Below are 18,923 nucleotides of genomic sequence, written 5' to 3' on the forward strand. Positions count from 1 at the left end.
TACCAACACAAGTATTGGTATCAGATCGATACTTTTCTTTTATCCTTCAAGTTCAGTATGTAGCCTGCTGAACTGTGTTAATTATTTCTTTGGAAAAAATTAACTCAAACATGCACTACAAAAAATGTCTGAAACTTTGTGTGCTTTAGAGACAGAAAAAATTATATTCCAGATCTCCAAAAACTAGAAATCAGTGTTATCGCACATCGCTAATCGTAATAAGAGAGGACTGGAAGATAAACGGCTATGAAGCAGGTTTCTGCTTGTTAAAAGGAAATTTTTATTTCCCTCTATCGCCAAAGTGTTGCACATTGGCAGTCATCTAAATGGTGGGGGTTTCTCTGTTATTGTAGGGTCTTTTACCTTACAATATTTATCACCTTTGGGTGACTGTTATTGTGATTTGGCACTATTTAAATAACATTGAATTGAAAGTTGAACTGAATTTCTTCTTTTGCTATCTCTCTCCAGCACAAGAAATCTACAATGCCAGTGAGTTCTTAAGAGACAAACTTCAGGCTCTATGTTAAAAATAATTATTTATTTACATTGAATTCTATTGTGGTAGTGGGGTGTAGTTTCCGGCTTAGCTGCACAAATACAGGGGATGCAGTGGAGGTGGAGGTGAGTGGTAAACCTGGTTCACCTGGTGTGCATCTTCCAGTACTTCTAGCTTACTTTCTGTTTAAAAAAGAAAAAAACAAACCTAAATAGAAAATTTTAGGGGCAAATCCAGAATCAGAATTCTAAACATAGATGATTATTATAATAGCACATGACCCCAAGAACTCTGACATAAAGCAGAACAAGTTACAATGCATTAGTCAATTGCACAGGATGCTGGCATTGTGGGAGTATGGATCATGGTGAAGTAAACAAAAATAAGTGCTGACAGTCACAGTTACACACCACCGATTGCATATAGGTAGAACAACAGGAGGAAAGGTTGTCGGTTTATACACCTATGAATTATATCATATCTCAATTCCTATTTTTCCATAGGAAATTAGGTTGCAATGTACAGTGTCTTAGCCTAGGTCACATTTGGCTCAGTGACAGGACACATACATGTATCAGTTTAAAGTATTTTAATTTTACTAAATGTTTATATCAGGCCTTTTAGTGGCAGCATGTTTACTATAAAAAAAAACATATTTTTAATACAGAATAAAGTCTGTTTTCCGCTAGCTTGCCACTTGAATTTTGTGGGTGGATGCAAAGCACAGTGGTTATGTAAGCACTATCCATCGAAGCTCATGGGATATGGTAGAGTCAGAGCTTGTCTTATGGATGTCAGTGCTTACTCAGGAATATATAGTTTGGAATCTATGCCCATTTCTTTATTTACTCAGAGAACCACTGACAGTAGGAAGTTGTAGCTCTGAACGAGTCACATGTAAAGGTATAACCAGAGAAGGGAAAAGGGGAAAAAGACACAACACAGTTTAAGAGGCCAGCAAAGATTAAAGGAAACATAATGCATGGATAAGATAGAGAAGGAGAGAAGGGCATCAGGCATGTGGGGAATAGTGATGACTGAAAACCAAAAGCCAAAAACAAACATTTGGCATTTGACATAGTTCTTGAGGTTTTTGCTTTGTTCATCACCACAACTTATTCTTAATCAAACTATCAATATGAGAGTAACAGACTTTCAGCTTTAATTCAAGGGGTTTGAAAAAAGTATTTCTTTGACTATCTATGAATTACAGCCGTTTTTTAGAGGCTTGCAAATAACACAATTGACTGTGAAGCAGTTTTATGGCAAAGTGAGTCCTGTTCCCTCATTATTCCATGACATATAGAGTTAATATCAAATACTGAATTCTCAATGCAAGAAAAATTTAAATAAATCTATCAGAGTGAGCAACCAGTTTAATTGTGGCAAAATCAACAATCTGATACATTCTTAAACAGAAGAAATGGACTAGCTAGTTCAACAATACTCAAAGCCCTGAAAGACCACAGAAGACACTTACTGTTGTGACTCATTTCCTTCTTTCATTATAACCTCTTTAACATCTAGTCAAGTCACAAGAAATATAGATGATTTACAACAAGGTTGAATTCAAGAACAGGAAGCCCAGGTTAAACTCTCACAGAAAAAATCTTAAGCTTGTTAAATGAAGCACACCAGTCAGTATCTTTAAAAAAGACACTGAAAATACATGACTTTGTCTATAATTAATAAACACTTTATGCAGTTCTTGTTAAACTCCTTTTAATTAAAGCTAAAAGTTTGCACTTGCTTCTAGAATTTTGCTAAAAGTCCTCTGTTGTGGTGCATAACAACAAAATTGACCCAGCATTCTTAGTTTTTGTGTGTTTTTGTATTCTGTTCTTTATTCATGCCATGGTTCCTGGGTTGTTCTGTTAAGATGTTGCTAATTTGATTTCCCCTCGTGACTTTACCCCCTGTGTGCCCCCTCTGTGTATCTGTGAGTCTCTCTCTCTCTCTCTCTCTCTCTCTCTCTCTCTCTCTCTCTCTCTCTCTCTCTGATCTGCCCCTGTGTGCTTCGTGTTTTACTTTGATAGTATCCCGTCAGTGTGGGTCAGTGTTGTGTTTGCTCCTGCTGTGTCTCGTTATGATTATCAGTGTGACCTGTGTTCCCTGTGTGCTTCTACTTCCCTCGTTAACCCTCTGTGTATTTATGTTCACGTCTCCCTCAGTTCAGTGTCGCGTTGTCAATGTCTCTTCCCTGAACCTTTCTCTTTGGTCCCCAGTTTAGTTCTGTTTCTTTGTGAAGCCTGCAATAAAGCAGAGATTTTGAGCTTTTGTCTCTGGGAGTTTTGCATTTGGGTCCTCATCTGCCTGTACACAGCTAGTTCATGACACCTTATGGATTTAACTTTATATCTAGGGTCAGGTTTAGACTTGGAAGAAAACGCATACCTCAGAGTTAATGTGCTCCTGAATTATTTTTTTTTTACAGTGGCCCTGAGAGGCCAAACAGACTGCAACTTAAGAAAACACCAGCAATAAGAAAAATGCTGCAAAAGCACACAAAACACAATGGAAATAGGAAAAACAGAAATAGGGGAAAAAAGAAAACAGAAATAGGAAAAAAATTATTTCCAAAGACACAATGGAAGTTTCTGGGGAGACAATAACCTGACGGACCAGTTGCAGGAAACAAAGGTCGTGTCCAAATTCATGGGCTGCATCCTCCTGAGGACCCGGCCTTCGGTCTACATGGCCCGGGTCCTCAGAAGGTCGGGTAGGCCGGAAGTAAACGGCTGGGGAAATTGGACGGTCTAGCCTTCTGATTAGCGTCACCACTGTCTCGGTGGAGTTTAATAAACTCAGCCGTCTGCTCCTTGCTATCTAAAATATAACAGGACACTGGTGTAAATTCTCGACCGTCTCATACTTCTGTTTAATCAGTTTTCTATTTGACGTTTAGTCAGCTGTGTAAAAACCAAGGAGGAACCCACCCGGGGGATTAATAAAGTTTTATTTTATCTAATAACTTTAATCTCAGCCAAACCGATTGACTCACGAACAAACAAAACACTGAAAAAAGCCCAACAATAACATTTTTAGGTTGTCTAAGTGACTTATATATTACGTTTAACCCGAGCAGCGAAAGTCCGCGGTGATCTGAAAACGATGTGCCGGGAGCTGTGCCGTTCTCGGCCGCATCAGTAACCCTCGAGCTCCCAGCTAGCTATCGAGCTGGTGGCTAGCAGACGTCTCCGAAAACGTCGAAGCACTTTTGCAAATATGCAATATCTTGATAAACCGAGCAGTTATTTGATGTTTACACAGCTACTTTCTCGCCTGAAAATATGTTAAAAGTTTATTTTGTGACCCAGAAAGATTAGTAAGAGTAATTTTAAAACTTAGTAGCGCCACCATTGTTGGAAACTGGAGTTTGGCTGGGCCGCGCTATGAATTCTGGGATATGGTAGGCCACGAAGGACACACCCAACCCATCCTTCAAATTCGGGGAGAAGGAGGACTCATTTGTCGGCTGCATTCAGAGGAGTCTACGAATTTGGACAGCCTTCAGCGCGTGCTGTGACGTAATCCGTGTACAAATGCGGCCTCAGGAGGATGCAGCCCATGAATTTGGACACGACCAAAATATGCTAAGAATTGCGCTGGGAGACACTTAAAAGAAGGGGAGGATTTATCGGTTTTGTGAGGAAAGAAAAAATGAGGTTAGTGTGTTAGCCCTAACCTAACTATTCACCTAAAAATCCATCATCAGTATATAAGTCATGATAAAACACGCCTACCATGTTTTGAGTTCCTGCAACTGGTCCGTTGGGTTATTGTGTCCCCAGAAACACTTCCCTTGTGTTTTTTTCCTATTTCCGTTGTGTTTTGTGTGCTTTTGCAGCGTTTTTCTTATTGCTTGTGTTTTCTTAAATTGCAGCCCGTTTGGCCTCTCAGGTCCACCATACATTTTAGATAAACACTAGAGCCAACAAAACCTTTATCATTCCAGACTTTCCAGAGGTACATTCATAGATTCTCATCTGGTGCACTATGCTTTGACAAGACCATGCCATTTAGAACTACCAAAGAAAAGATCTAAATGATGCTGAGTGAAAGAAATTACCTTCTTTCAAGAACTTTTGTGACAGCATCATATGATTTTTTTTTTTTAAACATGGCTTTTGCACTAGACAATCAAAAAATAGGTTTTCTTTTCTCCTTTTTTTCTGCTTCCATCTGTCCATTTTTTCCACTGTAGCAAGTGGATTTATGCATGAAGGTGCATTATCTGTCTGTCTATTCATATAGTGACAATTGAATGTTCTTCTCCATTTGCATTCTGTGACTCCCTCACCAACACACACATACATCATTTTGCTAGGAATAAGTGTAAGTGGTGTTCAGTGCTCACAGCGCATACCATTACTTAACAATTACCCTTTGAGATGAAACTGCATTACTATTTATGGTCTTCCTCATTTATTTGAGTCAGGCAGCAAAATGCTGATTGCTTCTAAAACCTCACTTTGTGGCTCTGCTGAAAGTGGATTTATTGTAAGTGGTGGACTAGATTGTGTCTTTAACTGTTTATGCATCTTTGTATATGTACTGATGTGTCTTTTTGTATGTGTTTCTGTAGCCTTATAAAAAAATTAATTAACCCTATTAGGAGAGGAAAAAGTGTAGTAAAGTGTAAGACTATTCAGTAGGTAGGTGCAATCTGCCTTTGTATAGAACGTAAGCTGACAGGGCAATTTTACATACCTTGCACATCATATGGAATACAATTATTCTAATTCACATATAAAACCCACTCAGTGTGCTGCTAACTTGTCATTTATTGCATAAACCCTGCTTCCAATAAATCCATATTCTTGGCATTTATGTAATTAAAGCCCAGACACTCGAGGTATATTTGAACAAGTCAGAAAATGGTTTTAATGTTAGTGGGTAAGACACGTATCTGAGTATTTTTTCTATGTCTCTAGCCAGCTTTAAAAAAAAAGGAAAAAAAAGGGGGTTTTTATGGCTTGTACAATCCAACATTAAATACCTAGTAGGGGTGCAGCGATACACAAAATGTTCGATACTTTGGTGTCACGGTTCGATATTATTTCGATACAAAAAAAGTTCATGCTTTTTTTAATTTGTCATTTATTAAAATTATAAATATATTTTAACTCACAAGTACAGTTTTTAAATTTAATGTTGCTGAAACAACAAAGTAATAAAAAATAAATCTGATCGAGAAATCACTCATCTTTGGAAAAGAGAGTTTATGACAGAAATGGCTCTTTCAAAAATAAAAGCTATACTATACGCTTCTTCGGGGGTATATTCTCAGCAGCATATTAAACATATCAGGTCTCCATAAGGAGAATAATGTGCTAACGGCTGTCTAAATGACTCGGGTAAAGTTTGTATCATGCGTGCTTGTTGTTTTTGTCTGCTTCCACTTGTCTTTGCACTAGGATGATGTCGGAGTAAATGTGCAGTCATATTCATTCACTAGTGCTGTCAGCGTTAATCTGAAATGACGTTAATGCCACAACACGGCAAATCTCCGTTAACGAGCTACCGCGGATCGCCCCGTGCATGGGGCTGGACGGCGTCAACACGTTAACGAGCAAACTGCGCTAACGCACTAGTTCCCACCCGTGTAATTGAGCATAGCGTGGCACATCTGACATACTGTTTTACTTTTGTCCATGACGCGCTTACCTTCAGGATCATACTTCACATGAAGACCAAAATAGTTCCAAAGGCGAGATCTGAATGAGGGTGGGTGAGGTTCAATTTGCCATGTTGCAACGAGCTTAGCTTCTGTCTTGCTAGCTTGTGCTGGGCTCAGTGGATCTGCGCTCGACAGTGAAGCCTAGGCCAGTGTTGCCAACTCCTCAGTAAGGAAAATCGCTATTGGTTGTCCTAAAAGTCGCTAGAAGTTGCTAAATGACGTCATCGCCTAATTTGCATAATTGGTCATGCTAATCTAATTGTAACCTATGTTGTTGGAGAGAGAAATAACATCGTGGAAGAGACATAAAGTGAGTAAAAAACGTCCTAAATGCATTTAGAGTTTATTTAGAACTACAAATTAAATTTCTTTTAGCAATTATTGTTTTTTTTTAATGTCACAAGTCCAACCCTGCTCCTTTACCCGGGCTTGGACCGGCAAAAGGGACCCGAAATAGGCACTCTGGTGGAGTTACTGTGTGTGTGTGTAGTTTTAAACCTTGTGATCCACAAAACAGCATAAGAGTAAAAGGACTGCGTTACAGCACTCGCTGCTTGTTGAGAGTAAAAGCGATACGCGCTTTCACGTCTTTTGTTAGAAAAAAAAGTCGCTTAGGGGTCTGAAAACTCGCTAAATATAGCGACAAAGTCACTAAGTTGGCAACACTGGCCTAGGCGGAGTAGTTGAACGCAGATCCACTGAGCTCTCAACACACGACTGCATTGTCAGAAGAAAAGTTGATAAAATTAATTAAAAATTTTGTATTGTTCGATACATATGCGTACCGAACCGAAAGCACTGTATCGAACGGTTCAATATCGATACGAGTATCGTTGGACCCCTAATACCTAGATCTGGATTTTGTATGTCATTTTGAAGTCCTAATTTTTCAGTCTCTTCTTCTTCTTCGAAAATGTAATTTTGTGTAGTTGTCTGAATTACCATGTCGTATTGGCAGGGATAATTAATACTGAGATCATCACCATAACTTTCTCAGTGCCACAAAGGGAAAGGTTTAAAAAAAAAAAAAAAAACACACCACACATGCATTGCTCGTGCCTCTTTTACTGCACTGATACATGTGTGCGCATATACAGTGGGGCAAAAAAGTATTTAGTCAGCCACCGATTGTGCAAGTTCCCCCACTTAAAATGATGACAGAGGTCAGTAATTAGCACCAGAGGTACACTTCAACTGTGAGAGACAGAATGTGAAAAAAAAATCCATGAATCCACATGGTAGGATTTGTAAAGAATTTATTCGTAAATTAGGGTGGAAAATAAGTATTTGGTCACCTCAAACAAGGAAAATCTCTGGCTCTCACAGACCTGTAACGTCTTCTGTAAGAAGCTTTTCTGTCCCCCACTCGTTACCTGTATGAATGGCACCTGTTTGAACTCATCATCTGTATAAAAGACACCTGTCCACAGCCTCAAACAGTCAGACTCCAAACTCCGCCATGGCCAAGACCAAAGAGCTTTCGAAGGACACCAGGAAAAGTATTGTAGACCTGCACCAGACTGGGAAGAGTGAATCTACAATAGGCAAGCAGCTTGGTGTGAAAAAATCAACTGTGGGAGCAATCATCAGAAAATGGAAGACATACAAGACCACTGATAATCTCTCTCGATCTGGGGCTCCACGCAAGATCTCATCCCGTGGGGTCAAAATGATCATGAGAACGGTGAGCAAAGATCCCAGAACCACACGGGGGGACCTGGTGAATGACCTGCAGAGAGCTGGGACCAAAGTAACAAAGGTCACCATCAGTAACACACTACAACGGCAGGGAATCAAATCCCGCAGTGCCAGACGTGTTCCGCTGCTGAAGCCAGTGCATGTCCAGGCCCGTCTGAAGTTTGCCAGAGAGCACATGGATGATACAGCAGAGGATTGGGAGAATGTCATGTGGTCAGATGAAACCAAAGTAGAACTTTTTGGTATAAACTCAACTCGTCGTGTTTGGAGGAAGAAGAATACTGAGTTGCATCCCAAGAACACCATACCTACTGTGAAGCATGGGGGTGGAAACATCATGCTATGGGGCTGTTTTTCTGCCAAGGGGACAGGACGACTGATCCGTGTTAAGGACAGAATGAATGGGGCCATGTATCGTGAGATTTTGAGCCAAAACCTCCTTCCATCAGTGAGAACTTTGAAGATGAAACGAGGCTGGGTCTTCCAACATGACAATGATCCAAAACACATCGCCCGGGCAACAAAGGAGTGGCTCAGTAAGAAGCATTTGAAAGTCCTGGAGTGGCCTAGCCAGTCTCCAGACCTCAACCCCATAGAAAATCTGTGGCGGGAGTTGAAAGTCCGTGTTGCTCGGCGACAGCCCCAAAACATCACTGCTCTCGAGAAGATCTGCATGGAGGAATGGGCCAAAATACCAGCTACTGTGTGTGCAAACCTGGTAAAGACCTATAGTAAACGTTTGACCTCTGTTATTGCCAACAAAGGTTATGTTACAAAGTATTGAGTTGTATTTTTGTTATTGACCAAATACTTATTTTCCACCCTGATTTACGAATTAATTCTTTACAAATCCTACCATGTGGATTCATGGATTTTTAAAAAAAAAAAATTTTTCATTCTGTCTCTCACAGTTGAAGTGTACCTCTGGTGCAAATTACTGACCTCTGTCATCATTTTAAGTGGGGGAACTTGCACAATCGGTGGCTGACTAAATACTTTTTTGCCCCACTGTAAATCACATCAACGCATCAAAATCTAGTCCTTTTTTAGACCACTTCACTTTTGATTGTGTGTTGTAAGACACTGGCTCAAACCATGCAGTATTCACAGGTGTTGCAAAATGAGTGATACACAGCAAATTCAAAACTGTTAAATGTTTTTGTGTTAATAGGCTCCGTGCAAAAGTAGAGTTAATTTTACTCTAAGTAGAGTCACATTCTTTTAATGTAACTGTGAGGTGTAAAATGACAGTAGTTAAAATCGAGTGTTAAAAATGAGTGTTTCTCTGTCAAATCTGGAGGTGTTAAAATGGAAACATTAACTCTTGACCTCTTAACTCTGAACTCCTAGAGGGGCTATGACACCAACAGAGTAAATTCACGGACTCCGCCCCCAGCACGGCTCCAATCGAAGCTGAAGTGAAGCCGTTTCAGAACATTTTGCTCTACATATTTGAGTTGTTTGCCATGCTTGGTAAGTCATTTTTTCAAAGATTGTTTCAATTGTTATTAGCTTTTACTTCTGTGGCTCTTTGGAGTTGAGACAAAGCTGTGTGAAAGGCATTAGCCATGTTGCTCAGTGATAGCATAACATTCTGTTTTAGCTAGCTGAAAGGTATTGTTTGCAGGCAAATACCACAGCCTTGAAAAAAAGCTTGCATGTGAATTTTCAGTCAAACTTTTGGTCAAATACACCTAAAACAATGTCTAGAATGTGAAATGTTGGTATAATGGTGCTACTTGAAGCCTGAAAACGATCGCCCATAAAAAAAAAAAAAAAAACGAGCAAACAGCAGTAGCAGACGTCCTGACTGGGTTCTACGTTAGCATAGATCCCTCCAGAGTTTTGTGCACACGGTTTAGGTAAAAATTAAAAAGGTTGAGGTTTTACATTTAGTTCAGTATTACCTGTTGCCTGTGTCCTTGTCTTTTGGGAAAATACTTTACACCAGTAATGGCTCAAAGAGGATTCCTTTTTTTTTTTTTTTTACTGTGCTGCAATTGTTTACTGGATTATTTGTGCCATTAATTAGTGTCAACTAATTTTTATTCAATCAGGATATGCTTGTGAAGATGGAATATGGGGGAGAGCAGAAGTGCGTTGAAGTTCCACAAAGTGATGAATGAAGGACATGCATATTGTATTGAAGAAATAAGTGTTGAGAATGCTGTTATTTGCATTTACCATGTCAGACCTTTTGATAAACAAAATTCTAATGAAAGTGAGAACATGTATACTGTTACATCTTTCAGAAAATGTTTTGAAATTGTTGTGCACAGTTCAGAATAAATGTTTTTCAAAAACCATTGCATCTTTTTAGTAAATGTTTATTTCCAAAAGAAATTTCTAGAAGTTCAGAACAGTAAAATTCCCGCTTTTTAGAATGAATTAGAAGATAACTCTTACGTAGTTAAACTAAAATACTCTTTGAGAGTTAATATATAAACTCTTAACACCAAGTGTTAAATGATCAACTCCAGACTGATTTGGTGTTTAACACTAAATCAGAGTTAACGTACCAACTCTCCAAAAAGAGTTAAATTAACACTCTCTGGTGTGGACCCATATAGACACTTTAATAGTGTTGAAATCAAATCCGACAGTGTTAATTTGGACATGCTGGATTTGCTGTGTACCCTCATGTGTTTAAGATGTGTGTTCATTTTATCCTTTACAAATCCTCTACTTTTAACATCACCGCAGCATGCCCAAACCATCACAGGAATTGTTCAGGAATTTATTTCTTCTCTCACAAATGTTCTCCTTTCTTAGCCAAACAAGTTAAACTTAGATTTAGTCTCTCTATAACTTATTTTTTTCAGTTTTCTTCATCCTGCTTTCATTTTTTTCAGACCATCTCTGCAACTCTGCCATAAAGGCCAGGATGCTGGACACCCCTTTCCATTACTGACTCTGATAGCAGCATTTTGCCAGTATGATTTGATGAAACTGATCTTATTATTCAAGTCACCTTTTAGTAAACTAGAGATTGTTGCTCAGTTTTCCATCAGGATCTTCCTCTTTTTCTTCTATTCTGGTTTGAAGCAGTTTGAACTTGTTCTTATATAGTGCTTTTCTACTCTGAGCACTTGAAGTGGTTTATTCAACATGCCTCATTCACCCAATCGTACAAGCACTTTTTTCTGTGCTTTTCTACACTGTAAAAAAAAAACGTGCTGTTTTTACAGGAAAACCCTGGCAGCTGGGGTTACCAGGGACTTCCTGTAAAAACGCTTTACAGATGCAACTTGTAAATTGATTTACAGTGAATGAATCTCAGATTAAAACTGTTAAATCTACAGGAAAAAGAAGTTAATTTCACACATAGATGTGATATATAAATACACTATTTCCTGTATCTTTTACAAGTAATAAATGCTTTTTGTGGATCCATAAACTGCAAAATTAACAGGGAAATATCGTACAAAGAACTAATTTAACATGGTAGAACTACGGTGAAACTGTGCATATTAAATGGAGCTGCTCTGTAAATTATACATAAAATCTATGCTGAATATTATATGTTTTAATGTAAAATTTTAACCATAACCCAGCAAATTTCTTACTGCTACGCCTACACCCAAACATGCAAAAATACATCTTGAGAAAACACAAGAGAGGAAAATATCACTTTTGGGAAATTTATTTTGCAGCCACATTAGCAAAATGACAGCAAATGGATCCATTTTTCCAACTAACACAATATGCAAGGCACACAGCAACTACACAATTCAATCAAAATATAGGCTATAAAAGCTGTGGAACATTCCTGCAAAGCAAGAACCATGTTCATGAAACAAGCATTTGTTAGACCCTCCACCAGAAAAAGTTAAATAACCTGTTAAGACCAATCATAGAGCACTGGGTGTGCCCGCTAAGCGGGGTACTGTGACGGGGCACTCCCTGCTTAGAGCACTGGGTGTGCCCCGCTAAGCGGGGTACTGTGACGGGGCACTCCCCGCTTAGCGGGGTTTCCAGATACGTTGAACGCTCAGCCACAGCGAGCACACAGAGGGCTGAATAAGAGTCTGACATTTAGTCACATTTAGAAAACATCATCTCTATGATTGTGCACCAATCAGAGCACTGGGTGTTTTTTGTACTGTGTATATATATGACACAATCTCACTGCACTTAGCCTAACCCTTCATTGCCCTGAAGAATTCTGTGGTGTACGGACCTCCTCTCCAAGGAAAGAAAATGCAGAGAAGACTCACTACTCAGCAGGCGTTGGAAATGATCCTGACGGAAGTCGACCCTTGTGACTCGGATGGAGAAGACCTAGAAGTTCAGCCGGATTCGGACTCAGAGCTGTCTGATCAGTCTTCCGGTTAGTTTCATTTCATGTTATTTCCTTTTTCATTTCAAACAAGTAAGTGGATGTAGTTAGTAAGTTTGTTTGACCTTCCCATTGCTCACAATTTGAATTTGTTCACACTGCAGATGAGGAGACTGCTTCTCCACCGAAAAAGAGAGCTTGTTTGGGGACTGAGACAGCGAAAGATGGCACAGTGTGGCGTGAAGAACATGTGGGGACCCGTCTCCCTTTCACCCCAATAGAACCGTACACTGCAGATGGAGAGCCAATGGCTAAGGCCAGGAGAAGTATCTCGAGTCGCCTTCAGAGCTTCCTGTGTTTCATCACTCTTGACATGCTTCATAGCATTCAAGAATGGACTATTCAACATGCACAGCAAACGGAGCATGTTCATTGGTTCATGGACCTCCCTGAACTAATGGCATTTATTGCAATTGTCATCTTGCGGGGGGTTTACAGGGTTCCATCGGTAAATGACTGCTGGTCAGCAAACCTGGGAAACCCACAGATAATTGGAACTATGGCACGAAACCGCTTCCAAGACATCATGCAACACCTACGCTTTGATGACAAGTCCACCCGCAGTGATCGAGCAAAGACTGATAAGTTCGCTGCAATTTCCAGTGTGTGGGGATCATTTGTCACCAACTGCATCACGTGCTACAACCCTGGTCTACATATCACCGTTGATGAACAGCTTTTCCCATCAAAGACTCGGTGCTGTTTCCTGCAGTATATTGCAAGTAAACCGGACAAGTTTGAGATCAAGTTTTGGGTGGCCTGCGACCTAAAATCCAAGTACATTTGCAATGTCTTCCCATATCTTGGCAAGGACCCCAATCGTCCCACTGGGGAGAGACTTTCTGAAAATGTAGTAATGAGGCTGATGGAACCATTCCTAGACAAGGGCAGAAATGTTACCACAGACAATTTCTTCACATCGCTTTCACTTGCGCAAAAACTTCTTGGACGGAAAACCACCATCCTCGGCACAGTCAACAAGATTCGCAGGGAAATTCCTCAATCCACTAGACAGACAGATCGCAATGAATTCACCACTCAGGTATGTTGCAGGTCTTTTGTGGTTCTATGTTTATGTGTTTCATTGTGTGTAAAAGGGCTATGGAAATAACAATTTATCTTATTTCTTAGGTGTTTTCAACCTCTGCTGCCACGCTGACGGCGTATGCGGCCAAACGGAAGAAGACAGTCTATATTCTTAGCAGCATGCACAGCGTGGTTCAGACTGATAACACTACCAAAAGGAAGCCAAACACTGTCACCCTTTACAACAAAACAAAGTGTGGCGTGGATGTGATGGACCAGATGGTTCGGGAGTACACTGTCCGCAAAGGAACACGGCGCTGGCCAGTCGCCGTGTTTTATAACATGATTGACATGGCAGCACTGAATGCACATGTGCTGTATCAAGCATGCACCGGGACGAAGGAAAGACGGGTGGACTTCCTGGTGGAGCTTGCAAGGGAGTTGGCTCGCTCTCATGTAGCTGCGAAGAAGGCAAGAAAAGATCAGTTGCTTCGGACACAACCCTCCACACCGAGCCCTGGAAAAAGGGCCACGTGTCAGGTCAAACACAGATGCAAAAAAAATCAGGCCACTGTGCGATGTGTTCACTGCTACAGGTACACATGTGGTAAATGCAGACGACAGATACCGTGGCAGTGCCAGGATTGTGAGTGATTGCTGAAAATGTTGAAATGTACTCACTCACTTTTTATCATTATTTGTAAATATGTGTACAAATGGTTGGTTTTTTGTACTGTTTTCATCAATAAATGTCAGCAACAAAGGACATACAAAGGACATGTGTTGATTTCTCCCTAAGATGGCAAACTGAAACACTCCACTCCCCCACCCCCTCAATCACTCACCCCCACTCCCCTCCCTCCAGAATTCCTAGGTAACAACCTAATATACATATGAATGACTAGCCAATTTAGCTTCCACTTCCAGCATTTGACTGCTCTCCGGCTTTTAAAGGTAGAACGGTAGAAGCCTGGCAATCCCAGTGTTAAAACAAAAAACACATATTGTGCCAAAAATGATCATAATCACCGTGCAACGCAACACACACCCTGCTGTCACCACAACCATGGCCCTGGTCAGAAAACATCAGCAAAACCACGTGGTGAAACAAACCTACACATGTGGTCTAGAAACACTGCAGTAGCAGCATGTTGTTTTTTTCTTTTCTTATGTAAATAAAGAACATTCCTACAAAGAAAGAACATCTTCATGAATTGGCTTCATGCATTCGACCAGTAAAAGGTTCCAGTACACATTGTGGAACAAAATTAACAAAGTAAAACTAACAGTCCACAGAGAGTCAAGATTTAGGCTTAGCGCCACTCGTGGTCGGCGAGATCCTGAATCAGGGTGAGGACTCGAGGGTTCACACTGAGACGACGCTTTGAGTTTTTGTTCTCTACTTTGGTTCCTTTTTCTGGGTTTATGGAGAAGAAACACCTGTAAAATAACAATCATATAAAAGTTTATTAAGTATTTTTATAATTGATCAGTTAAAATACACGTACAAAGTAAGTAAAAATTAAGTATATACATATATATATACACACAGTCATGGCCATGACCACGTTCAAGACAAAGTATAACCAAAATGCTGTGGGGAAGTGAACATAGTGGAAGACCAGGCTGGGATACGTGAAAAGACTGAAGGGTATTGAAGATGGAGTTTACCTTTATTCCTCTGATGTCTTGGATAGTTTCAGACTGGAAATCAGCAACAGCCGCGTCATATGTCTCTGGAGTGCGTGGAGGACCACAGGCATTCGGATCAGCATAAAACTCACTTCGTGTTACTTCACAGTACCTGCAAAAATATTGAGAGCAGCTGAAGTTTTCTGTAAACCCTCCTATGCAATGAGAACCCAAGTTGTCCCCAGCAATACAGTAAAGACCCCTTTTACGGTTTCTCCATCTACATCTATTCCATCTGTCTCCAAAGATTTCAGATCTGCCAACAACTCTGAGAAAACTTTGGCTATTCCAAAACGCTTGAAGTCATTCTCAACACACAACAAGACTAAAAACATGTTATCTGTATTTGAACGCAAATGAATGGGTAAATTTGCTAATGACAGATAGACTGCAAGAAGTTTGTGCGTCTTTTTAGCAGAACCCAGGGGATTCACTACCTCAAATGAATCTTGGTACAAAATCAGTTTGAGGCTTTCCGGGTTTTCATTAAAGAACTGGTGACATTTGAAAATTTTGCCATCATATAAATCCTTAAAAATTTCTACATCAGGACCCCCAAACTGTTGTGACTGTGTATTCCTCCATAACTGTGACTCTAAAAAGCTCTTCAGGGTTTCTCCAACTGGTATGTAGTAAGCACATTTTTCTGTCATGTTTTCATCCATTCCCAATGGCACTTTCTTGGGTTCTGTGTATTTAAACATTTTTTTGAATGTTTGATTTCTGGTGTGTGTTGTTCCTAGTTGTCCCTGATGGCAAGCAGAGAACAAATCTGACTCTTTAATGCAGTCACAGATTTTAGTGACTGCTTCATCTGATAGGTTCATTTCATTTTTTAGTAAACAACTTACCTTATTAATTGTGTAGGCTTGACCCAATTCGTGCACATTCTGCATTTCCTCAGCAATACTCTGTATAGTAGAGGCAGGAATTAGCAGCTGTCCTTGCAGTTTAAGGTAAAAGAGACACGTTTCTGAGATAAGAATGACTATCCTTCTCTGGCATATCACTGGCTGAACTAGCAGATGCCATGGTTTCATGTGTGTTTTCTGAATATTCTGTACTGTCATTTGGGGGCTGAGGACGAGATTCCTTGTACATGTCATCAATACCATCTGGGGAACAAGCTTTATGCTTCCTACACATGTGAGAAGTAAATGATGACTTTTTTGTAAACATTTGCTTACAACCACTTACTGGACATGACACAGACCTGCCCTCTGCAATATGATCGTTTAAGTGAGACACTAGCTCTTTCACTGTTTGAAAATGGCGGGCACATAATGAAACCGCACATTTTAAATCTGCAACAAGAGCTTTAGGAGTAGCTTGAAGTGCAGGTGCATTGTGCACACGATAAAAATGCCCCTTGAAAGCAGAGTACGTGGTGAATGTTTGGCTGCAATTGGCGCCAACACATTTAAAAATACAACAAGGCTCATTCTTATGCACTCTGCAATGTAGTACATAGCCTCTTAATGTGACCAATACCTTTTTACAAAAGACGCAGATGATCATTTTTAGTATTTCAAAAGTTTGCCTGTGCTTTTCAGCTGAACTAGCATGCTAGCGCTAGGTTATGAGCATTGGTCTAAATATCAACTGGTGCTTTTATCTCGAAAAAACGTCGCCTAGATATTGAACTTACCGTGCAGACTTTCTGACGAACAAACACAGATCCTCAAAAAACACTTGAAATCGTATGTTTGTAATTTGTCCTAACAACGTAGTTGCTGAAAGTTCAACGTTTTCTTCTCCCGTCTTCTCTCTCGTGCTGGCTCGTTAGCTATAGTCGTGAACTAGGCGCTCTTCCCCTCCCGCCCTCAAGTCATTATCCAATCAGTGACGAGCTTCAGATGCACATTCAAAATTAGGCGCGCTCAGTGCAACGGTGAGTGGCTTGAAATAGCTTACAGCTCTGTGGAGATGAGGCACCATAGAGATCCTATGGGAGGCACTGTAAGTTTGTTTAGCCTGTAATAATGAGACATTGCTGACCTAACCCAAAAAAGTATTCTAGTCTAAGTATCACATTGCAATTAAAAGAAACATGAAGAATACAAGCATTATGACAGAAGCATTACTTAGTCGTTAAATAATAATTTCTTATTGGTTACCCTACAATAGGCTGAAAATAGCCCCAATGATTTAAGAAAAAAACATGATGTAAACAATTTTAATTGTATATTTTTATATAGCCTATAAATGGAGAGGCAACCTCTCAGGTTCACAATGACATCTTCTGTGAAAACATTTTTATTAGTCCTATCCATGACTTTGCATCATTTCATGAATCATGTTAAAAGTAGGCCGAGTACATCCATGCAGTTGTAAAGTGACTTACATATAGGTCATGTGCTTTTAAGAAAAACTGACTAAAACTGTGATTTTTACAGTATTTGCATGTCAAATTAACATGATTGTTTGGTTATGAGTATTACGGTGTTTCACTGTTTTTATTCACAGTATTTGTAGTTTTAACCAATAAATTTGATTATAATCACACATTCATGTTGTAAATATAACAGGAACATTCTGTTTAGGAGGACTAGAACTGCCTAACTTTCAGCACTACTTCTTAGCCAACAGGCTTCAGTTTATCTCAGGATGGCTAAAACATACCCTCTTAGATGAACCTTGGCTAGATGTAGAACAAGCAGTTTGCAATAATCTAGAGATCTCAGACCTACCATTTATCAGCTCAAACATCCAACGACATGAATGCTTTAAAAGCATCAACATCAGCTCTTCTCTGACAGCATGGTGGGAGTTTCTAAAATTGACGGCGTCTTCATTAATCCCATGCAAACGTACACCTATCTGGAACAACCCTGACATATTACAAAACAATAATATGATAAACTTTTCAGATTGGAGTGGTAAAGGAATCAAATATTTAGAACATATACTAGAAGGAACAGAATTTATTTCATTTGACGGACTAGTTACACAATATGGGATCAACAAGAAAAGATTTTTAGAATATCAACAAATTAAATCCATAGTAAAAAAGAAATTTAAACCGGGTCAAGTTGAACTACAAACACCACCAAGTGTGGTTCAATTTCTTACTCTTAAAACCCCCAAATTACTATCCAAAATATACAGAATGCTTTCTAAAACAGATGAATCAATATCACTTCCTATTGCAAAATGGGAAGCGGATTTATCAGTTAACTTAGACCTAAACTTCTGGTCTCAGATTTGCTTAAAAACCTTTCATCTAATTAGAAATCCCAGTCTTCAATTAATTCAATACAAAATATTACATAGAGTGCACTATACAGGTCATCGGATGTTCAAGATGGGCTTTACGTCTACCAACAACTGCTCACACTGCCAAACCAATTCACCGGACAATTATATCTTTGGTTCTGTCCACCAGTTCAGAAGTTTTGGCGCGAGATATGTGAAGACTTATCGAAGTGTCTGAAATGTAACATTCCAACCTCCCCCTTAGTGTGTTTGTTGGGCAGCTTAGATAATGTCACTTCAGAAAAGAATATCGCCCATATGGTTTTCACTGCCCTATGCATAGCCAAGAAAACAGTCCTCATGAACTGGAAAAATAAAAATAATCTTAATTCTAACCAATATAGAAATTATCTATTAGATTACATTAGTCTTGATACAGCTTCTGCCACCACATCAGATCAATTGCTCTGGGCTCCTTTGATCAGCTCCATCACCTAGTGGGGGTGGGGGGGTCATAGTTTGGTCCCGCCTTCACTGTTGTGATTGGTGTAGGGGTAGGGACAGGCTTAGGGCGTCGGGGGGTTCCCTGGAGGCATCTTCCTTGGGGGGCTCAACCCGGGGTAGCGGTCATGTCCGGTTAGGGGCTCTGTTGGCTCTCAGGTGACTGTTTCCTTGCGGCTGCGTGCAGCGGGGCTAGGGGAGGGTCTGTGCTGACGGACGTGGGTTACTGACCTGGTAGCCTGGCTGCCCCTGGGTGGGTCCGGGATGGGCGTGAGGTTCTGGGGGCGCTCCGT

At 40.0% G+C, this 18,923-nt stretch overlaps 1 long non-coding RNA gene across 1 annotated transcript; it reads left to right on the forward strand.

The window, feature by feature from the left end:
* The first annotated feature begins 9,226 nt into the window (after nt 1–9,226).
* On the forward strand, nt 9,227–10,183 carry LOC145419970 (uncharacterized). Its single transcript, XR_013901238.1, has 2 exons — nt 9,227–9,350; nt 9,935–10,183. It is a non-coding gene; the product is annotated as an uncharacterized LOC145419970 (long non-coding RNA).
* Nucleotides 10,184–18,923: the final 8,740 nt, after the last annotated feature.

The sequence above is a fragment of the Astatotilapia calliptera genome, chromosome 14, assembly GCF_964374335.1.
Source record: "Astatotilapia calliptera chromosome 14, fAstCal68.1, whole genome shotgun sequence".
In the NCBI taxonomy this organism is placed as follows: domain Eukaryota; kingdom Metazoa; phylum Chordata; class Actinopteri; order Cichliformes; family Cichlidae; genus Astatotilapia; species Astatotilapia calliptera.